The sequence below is a fragment of the Pogona vitticeps genome, chromosome 4, assembly GCF_051106095.1.
Source record: "Pogona vitticeps strain Pit_001003342236 chromosome 4, PviZW2.1, whole genome shotgun sequence".
Classification (NCBI taxonomy): domain Eukaryota; kingdom Metazoa; phylum Chordata; class Lepidosauria; order Squamata; family Agamidae; genus Pogona; species Pogona vitticeps.
Window position 1 is genome coordinate 135,170,008 of NC_135786.1, and position 8,310 is coordinate 135,178,317.

At 49.7% G+C, this 8,310-nt stretch overlaps 1 long non-coding RNA gene across 1 annotated transcript in view; it reads right to left on the reverse strand.

The window, feature by feature from the left end:
* Positions 1 to 8,001, reverse strand: part of LOC140706362 (uncharacterized) — a 35,492-nt gene extending 27,491 nt beyond the window's left edge. The window contains exon 1 of the long non-coding RNA XR_012086002.2: positions 7,928 to 8,001. This is a non-coding gene — a long non-coding RNA (uncharacterized LOC140706362). The remainder of the gene's footprint in view (positions 1 to 7,927) is intronic.
* Between the last annotated feature and the right edge of the window lie 309 nt (positions 8,002 to 8,310).

An 8,310-nucleotide genomic window follows, 5' to 3' on the forward strand; every position in this document is an offset into this window, starting at 1 on the left:
CGACGGAGTACAGCTTCGCAGTGGGGGAATGCAGCCTACTGTTAGAGCGGTACTTGAAAGCAATTCATGGATTTTCAAATACCATTTCTCCAAACTGGGTAGACAAGAAAGCGGGACAAAGGCTGGGAATGGCGGAAAGGCATCCTGAAAGGCTAAGGTGGATCTCTAGATCTAGAACCGCTAGAGGTGAGTGAATTCTTCATTCTCAGTTCGGAATTTGCCCGTATCTTTATATTTCCAAGTAAATATAAACCATGAGACTGGGTTGCTTGTGACAACCCCCTCCACACACATCGGACTGCTGGAGGCAGCCGCGTGATACTCATTTTGAAACAAAGATGAGATCTCCATTGCTCTCCAGCTGTTATAATAAGACGTTGATCGCCAACAGTCAAAAAGGGATAAGTTTACGTCTTCGCCAGCCATGCATATCAGCAGGCTGTTCGGGACACAATTACAAAGAAGGGGGATACACTACACAGCGGTACAAAAAAAAGAGGAGGTGGGGAGATAGACGGGGGGGGGGAGAGCGAGAGAGAGCGAACGCATTTTCTCTGAACAATTAAACAGTCCCTGATAAGTAGGAGCTGTTTGTTGCTGGAAGAGAAAGAAATAATTTTCTACGTTTCCAAACTAAATTTTAAGGTATCAAAAAGTTGGGTTTTAATCAGCATACATCTAAAGAATCGGGGCTGAGAATGTATCAGGCAGATTAACCAAGTTCCTCTCCTGCCTTTACCACTTGCTCCAGAAAGTCTAGGCCTGGAAGTTGACGTTAGTTTATTTCTATATTTTATTACTTCTTCGTTTGCGGACTTAGGTAACCGAACACAAAAGTGCAGCGGTTGTCTGTTCAGTTTTGTACAATATATCTACCTACCTACATATTTTTCTATCTGCATTTTTGTCTCCCCTGAAAACAGACTGTCCATAGGCATAAATAATATATAATTTTTCTTTTATGCTATTGGAGAAGATTTAAACTATTGGAATGAGGATGAAGGGGGGTGGTAATATATCACATTAAGACAGATTTACCAGCCTTTTTATTTTCTAAAATACTTGAACATTTCTGATTAATTCCTAGTTTTGTTAAGCAAAGACGCTAAGAAACTCCGTCTTTAGAAAAAATTACTTAACTTCAACATTAAGTGTAGTCTTAGTAAATACACTTAATGTTGAAACCAGTTGGCCTTACTCCTGAGTAAGCGTCCGTAGAAGCGGACTACATGGCTCACTGACCAGTGACCTCAAAGAGATGAGAAGAAACATAAAGGCTCAACCTGAAATTAAATTTGAAGCGCCATTCTCAATTTATTAGAAATAAAAATTAAGGCCGTTTGGCTACGGGAGGGTTTCCTCCCGGGTAAATGTGCCTGGTTTAACCTAAATCGTTCTTCGATTATTAAAAATAATAATGTAATAACACTTCAAAGTAAATTATGTAGCCTAATTAAAGCAAAATCCCCACGTGCTGGTACCCCACACTAAAACCTGGGGAGGGAGTAGAGGGAGGCCGGTTTTTCTAAATAGTATATGAGGTGCCTTGTTTTGTTTTGTTTTTTCTTTAATTAATTGGTCTCCGATCTTTCAGCGAAATCAGAGAACAAGGCGCCATTAATCATCAAAGGGCATCGCTCCCTGTTTAATATTTACTGGTTTCGAAGGTTAGATGTTGCCGAGGTAGTTAAGCTGGTGCGGGAGCGCTGTGGGTCCCCCCCCCTCCACCCCGTTATCTAGCTTCATTCCATGAGGTTTCTAGGTTAATATTGGTGGGGATGAGGCGAGAGAATTTCCCCGCTTGAACGGTAGGATTAGGAATATTTCTCGAAGAAAGAAGAGGGTGTGAATTGACTTTAGCCTTGCAATCGTCTAAAGCGGAATTACAGCTTGTAAAATAGGTCTCCATCAGTCTCCCGGGAGACGGCCTCAGTTCGACTTGGGTGTTCCACCTCCTTGTTACCCCCCTCACAATAATTAGCCCCATCTCAGTCCCAAGCGTGTGTCTCCGTCTCCCCTGCCCCACACTCCCTGAGCCCCAATAAATGTTGTGGTGGCTTGTTTTGTTGTTGTTCGGGGGCCCCCGAGTTCTACAAACTTTTGGGGGCAGCGGGCGAGCGGAGGGGGCAGCTGTTTGCAAAAGGTCCCTTTAAAAAGTTGGGACGCGGGGAAAAAAACACAGGCACCCACCTCAAAATGCGGCCGCTGGAAGCAACTGGCGGGTCCGCTTTCATGGAAGAAAAGAAAAGGGAAGAAAAGAAAAGAAAGTTAGGAGTGTGACTTTCTTATCAAAGTGCGGGAAATGTCATTTTCTTTGTGCTTTGATGTCTGGTTGTCTTTCAGCCCATGCTTGCATGTCATTACGAGCCTCACAACAGAGAAAGAGGTGTAGGGCGCTTTTTTCCGCCCCCCCCCTTCTTCTTCTTCTTCTTCGTCTTCTTTTTTTAAATGGGAAGTAAAGGAGTGGCGGAGACAATTAGATGATTTCTGCCCTTCTATTACAACCGTGAAAGGCGGAATTCTTAAACAGAAAAGCAAAGCGGCGGCTTTATTTGACACTGGACAAGTTTTACATACACTGGTTAAGAAAGGCGCCTGAGAATCGTCGATTTTCCTTACAATTTCTCTTATTTAGAGGCAGTCTCAATTTCCCTTCATCGACAGAGAGATAGACGGACGGACAGATAGGTGCAAGATCTGTGCGTATGGACGTGAACCCACTTTCAAAATGGAGAATATTTATTAGTTAGCATGCAATATTGAATCTGTAGCGCTCAGATTCATGGGCGGCTTGTGGACAGAGCAGCCCCTGCCATTCGGGGTGAGATCCCAACCTGCGCCGTCCACGAGTTCTTCGCTGCCCTTGTCTAAGCTTTTCCTGTCAGACGCATTGACTGACAGTGCCATCCGCTTCCCTGAGTTTTCCGTCTGGGATGGATTCATCTGTACGCTAAAAACATTTCTATCGTCACGGATTTCAGTAAAACTACGTGCCCTTCAAGTGTGCTAAATTCCTCCCATCCCTGCAGCCTGATGCCTGTTGAGCGAGCCTCAAACCGCTCTTCAGAAGAACACGCCAAGTGTGCTTTGCACGATTGCTGCCGAAGTCTGCAAACTGGGGTGCGTTTACCTGGGATCAAGGGCCAAGGCAGGCGAGTGAGTAAACGTTGATAGGTGTAGGCTACAAAGCTGCAACCCTAGTCGCACTGAATTACGAATAAATCCCATACTGAACGGTACACATGCAAGACAATGCATGTTTACTTCCGAATAACGCTGTATTCCATTTAGTGGGGTTTACTTTCGAGCAAGCATGCACGTGTTTAGGTTGCATGGAAGCCCCGTCTCCTTTTCCAGAACACGTTTGGGCTGCAGTCCTATAGGCACATAGCTGTGAGTAACTCCCATTGAACTTCGTGGGAATTCGGGGAAGAAATCAGCATACGTTTACACCGTTAGTCTTCAAATCTGGGCTCCTAATCCCACTTCCAGAGGATAAATCTACGCTGAAATTCTTCCCGTGAAATATATGTTTTATAGATTTTGTGTTGTGGGATTTTCACACTTTGTGGACGCCCCTTGAAGTCCCCCAGGAAGGCCCTAAGACGTGTGTTGCAATGGAAGCGCACGCTGCCTCGACAAACGTGGTTCAGGAGTTAAAGAGAGTCAAAGGGAGCAGGCATTGTTTCACCTCGAAGGGAGATGAGCAGATGCTACGAATGGGGCGGGGGAGGGAATGAGGGGGGGTGTATCCTGGATGGAATACGCTGGCCGAGGGTGGGAAGGGGGAGAGATGCACTGGATTCCCAGGACAGGGACGACGCTGGACGAGGTTGCCATAGCGCCTAAGGGCAGGGATGCTGTCGCTCGCCGCGAAGAAGAGCTAAAGGGGACGCCGGAAGAAGCGGGGACGAGGGAACCGAGAGTCTCCTGCTTTTCTCCGAGCCCCGGTTGCTGGGCAAGGAAAGGCCAAAGGCGCCTTCTTGGCCTTAATTGATCCTCTTTGGCCTTTGCAGGGAAGCGCGCTGCGACTCCGGAATGCAGGCACTGCCTTGTTCTTCTGCCTGGACAGTCAGTGCTTTCCCTCCTCCCTCCTCCCTCCCCCCTCTACTAAGAAAGGCCTCGGGCGCTGCCTCCTCAGGGTCTCCCGGGTTTGTTTGTTTGTTTTCCCTCCCTGTGGTCGTCCTCTTCTCCAGTAGCCACGCCCCTCCATTTAAGGGCCGGATCCAGTCGAACAAGAAGGACTTGGGAGGCCGACCTGCAAAGGTGAGGGACGATGGAGAGAGAGAGGTGGCCTCTTTATTGCCTTACTATTGAGTAGGCCCCGCGTGTTCTTTGTGTGCCCCCCCCCCGATCAAGCCCTTCCCCTCGCTTCGTTTTAGACAGAGGCAGCTTCAGGTGCGCCCCGACCGCTCGCACCTCCGCCTCAAAGGTTTCTAAAGTGGTCCCTCGAAAGCCTCGGGGCTCACATTCGGTGGGGCTGTAAACTCTGCTGAAGTCCGGCCTGCCCCTTGTAAGCTGCCTGCCTGTCTGCACCCGGGGGTTTCTCTCTTTTGTCTACCCTCCTCAGAAAAGAGGTCTGAATGCAGTGCACCATTCCAACTAAATAGCCTCATGACGCCATCTCCATCGTCTTATTACATCCTGTTAAACGAAGGAGAAGTTCGGGTTACCCCAAAATTTCGTCTAGACTAGAGTTTTGATTTCGAGAAATGAAAGGTGCGGGGGATCCTGCCTTTGTCCTGCTTCTGCCATGGCTGTTCAGTCCCGGAATCGCAGATGGGTTCTAATATTTCGTCGGACTGCCATTAACCCCTGGCCGAGAAATCGCGCTCTGCTTCCGTGAATCTCTGCCTGGTCCAGAGTGGAGCCCTGGCGAGGCACCCGGCAGAGATTCACCTTTGAGTCCAAGGGGGTTGGCAATCCTGCTCGGATGCTTTGGGCAGTGGCTTCGAGGGAGGGGAATTTTGCTGGGGGACATTGAGATGGGCGAGGAAAGGTCTTTTAGATGCCCACAAGGACAGGGAGTAACCAAAAACGCACCGCGGCAAACGAGAGATTCGTTTCTACGCCCACACGCCCACGAAGTGCGTTGTCTGTGTATTGTTTATGTTCGCTTACTTGCTTGCTTGCTTGTTCGTTTGCCCTTCTGAAAGCAAAAACGAACTCCCGCCCGTCCGTGAAGGAAAAGGATAAGCATCGGAAACACAAAATTGCCCATTTGCCAGATTACATCTCTTTAGAAGCGCCCGCTTCCTCGCCTGCTTCGGGGGCTTCCTTCTCGGACCTCCGCCTGCAGCCACCGGCCTGCCGATCACAGTCGCCCGGAGCCTGGCCTGACGATCACTCCTGTATCCCTGGCCGGGAGCCCTCCCCGGCGGAGCTCCGGCGGGCTGGGCGGCCGTGAGAGGAGAGCGGAGTTGGTTTCCTTCCCTCAGCCCTCCTCCATCCAAGGGCCCAAAGCGAAGGACGTAGATAGACACTCATTTAATGACAAGTAATTGACAAATCCGAGAGGCCGCATTACTAGTGGGCGAGGAGAGTATTAATTATTGAAAAACCATTAGCCTCTGTGTGTGTCCTGCAGCGATCCCATCTTGTTCGGGAAATATAAGCTGTCACGTCAGTTTAGATGGAGGGGAAATCAGATGGGGCTCTTCGCCTCCGCCTTCTCTCCCCCCCTTCCGCCCTCCTTTTCCTCTCCGGCCTTGTCCCTGGGAGAAGAGAAGACGCTTTGCACGCTGCCTGCCAGCCAGGCTTCATCGAGGCTGCCCAGAAGAAGAACCCCACACACACACACACACACTCTCTCTCTCTCTTTTCCAAAGTCACGCACGTGGATCCCTTGGAATTTGCTACCTAACCCCGGGCATTGGACACAGGTTGCCAAAAGAGAAAGGGGAGGGAGTTCATTTCGTTAGTGAGGTTGGTTTTAAGACGAAGGAACAGGGCATTTCACAAATCCAAGCAAGCTAAGTCAGATGCCACCCTAAGCCTCGTCTGTGCGAAGGAGACTGTGACCCGGTGTTCTCGCTATTGTTTTCCTAAAACGGTCCTCTCTCCTGCCACCGGAAAACAGCTCCAGACACGGGAAGCAAGACAGTGTCCGGAATAGAGAAGTCTGTTTTTGATTGTTTTTGTTTTTGTTCTTGTTTTGTTTTGTTTTTCGGACAATTTTAAAAAGCAATGAAAGACACGGATCGGAACTGAAACTCTAGGGGAGGCCTTGCTCTCAGTTTTCCCGTCTGTAAAATAGGAACACTCCATAGCCTAAAAGGATGGAATAAATTAGGATTCCTACCAAAGGCGAAATCTAGCCGAAGTTACTCTCTTCTATACAGTCCTGATGCTGGGGTTAGCACGTGGTTGGCTGTGTGGCTGGATCTTGCCCTTATTGTTGCACACAGTGTTCCTCAAAGCCGGCCGCACACACATCTCTGTCAGAATTCAATGAACCTCTTTAAGTGGTGGTGGGCGAAGCAAGAGGAAGGAGCACGTTGCCTACTTAGGACATGTCATTTATGCACAATTCTCCCTCCTTCTCTCTCTTTTTTGAAAATCGTCGACAAGCAAAGAGGAGTGAGAAATCTGGCAGCGACATCTACCTAGAGGGTACAAAGACAGCCCTCCAGATGATGCACGTCGGGGTACCTTAAATAGCGTGATCCCCCCCCCGGGAAGTTCGGTGCAAGGCCCATTGTAATGAATGAATCCCCGCGTTTCCTCCTTGCCTGCCATTCATTCCATTTGGGTTTTCCAGAAGAATGCCTAGACCTCCCAGCCACCCACCCACCCACCTCCGCACGCTTCTTGTAAATCTTAGATTTAAGTTACTTTTGCTAGGAACTGTTAAATGCACTTTGCATTTCCTGACATTTCGGTAACGAAAGAAAATGGATTCCAATGATGGTTTGGGAGGGGCGGGAGGGGAGCTAAGCTTTCTCCCCAATAGTTGAGAGGCATTTCCGGCCCGCGCAATCCGAAATCTGTTTGCTGACCCGGAAGGTTGTTGTTGGGTTTCGTGGGCTTTGCACTTAGGAAAGCGCACGGCGGATCGCGTCCCGCCTGCGTTTTGGACGGAAAGCGCAAGCACGCTGGGAGAAAGCAAGCCGCTGGGCGCGAGGGGGGCGGCAGTAGACGAGGTGGGAGTGGAGCCGGTGCAGTGGGGCTGGGAGGTGTGCTATGTGTGGGGAGGGGGTGGTATCTGGACTTTCTTGCAGGAACAAAGCGAACAGCTGTGGAAAGCCGGCAACCCTCGAACTCCAAGGGCCGTAAACTCGCTTCTTTGCGACAGAAACGGGGGGGGGGGGAATCTCAGAAGGGATCGACCTTACCCTCTCCAAAGGATCCCGGTTGCTCTGAAGAGCCTTCCGAGTTAAAAACAACAACAACAACAACCCTGCGGGGTGAGGCCAAGACACTTGCGGGAAACCCGCAGACACTCACTCCTGAGTAACGCTGGCGAAACTCTAGCCAGACTCCGAGGGAGAGGCGAACCAGCGCTAGGCTGCTTGCACCAGAGGCGGTCTGTACATCCGATCGCTCCCTTCTTTTCCCTTCCTCCGGTCCCAGCAGGGCAGCTTAGCCCCCGATGGCCTGCATTTCTCTGCCTCGGGAGGCAGCTGTGGGGCGCGCCTGTGTGCGCAGGGGGATTCGCACAGCCGTGGAATTCCTAGCAAACCGATGGAAACGGACGGGTGCCTAGCAAAGCAACAGAAAACTCATCTCTACCTGGGAAGTTGTGGATGGGGTGGGGGGTGAGGCCCTTCGCCTGTCTCCCTGGCCCAGATTCTGAACGGAGACCACCAGCGGCAGAAGATGGGAGTTAGACAGGGTTCGCCTCCTCTCCCACCCGCTCCCCAGCGAAGGAATTTCTTTCTTTCTTTCTTTCTTTCTTTAATTAGAAAAGAAAATAGCAAGTCCCTACCTGATGCCCGGGAGCTGCAAGATCGCAGAGACGATGACAAGCTAGACGCCCCACCGACTGCAACTCCTCGGGAAGGCATCGCTGCATTTATTGGAGCGACTGTTGACTTTAGCACAAAGCAAAGATTTCACTGCCCGCTAGTTTAAAAATGAATATTTTACCAAGATATCGATCAGCGTTATAAAATTCAGTTAAGCACAATGGCACAAAAGGAACAGAGGAAACACACACACACACACACGCACACGCACATACATACATACACACACGCCGTGGCAAAGGCATAGCCCTCCCTAATATCTGTGTAAATTTACTGAAGTATGACGTGCTGTGGTAAAGTTTGCCCTCCTGGAATTTAGAGCTAGATTTTATTATTGTTATTA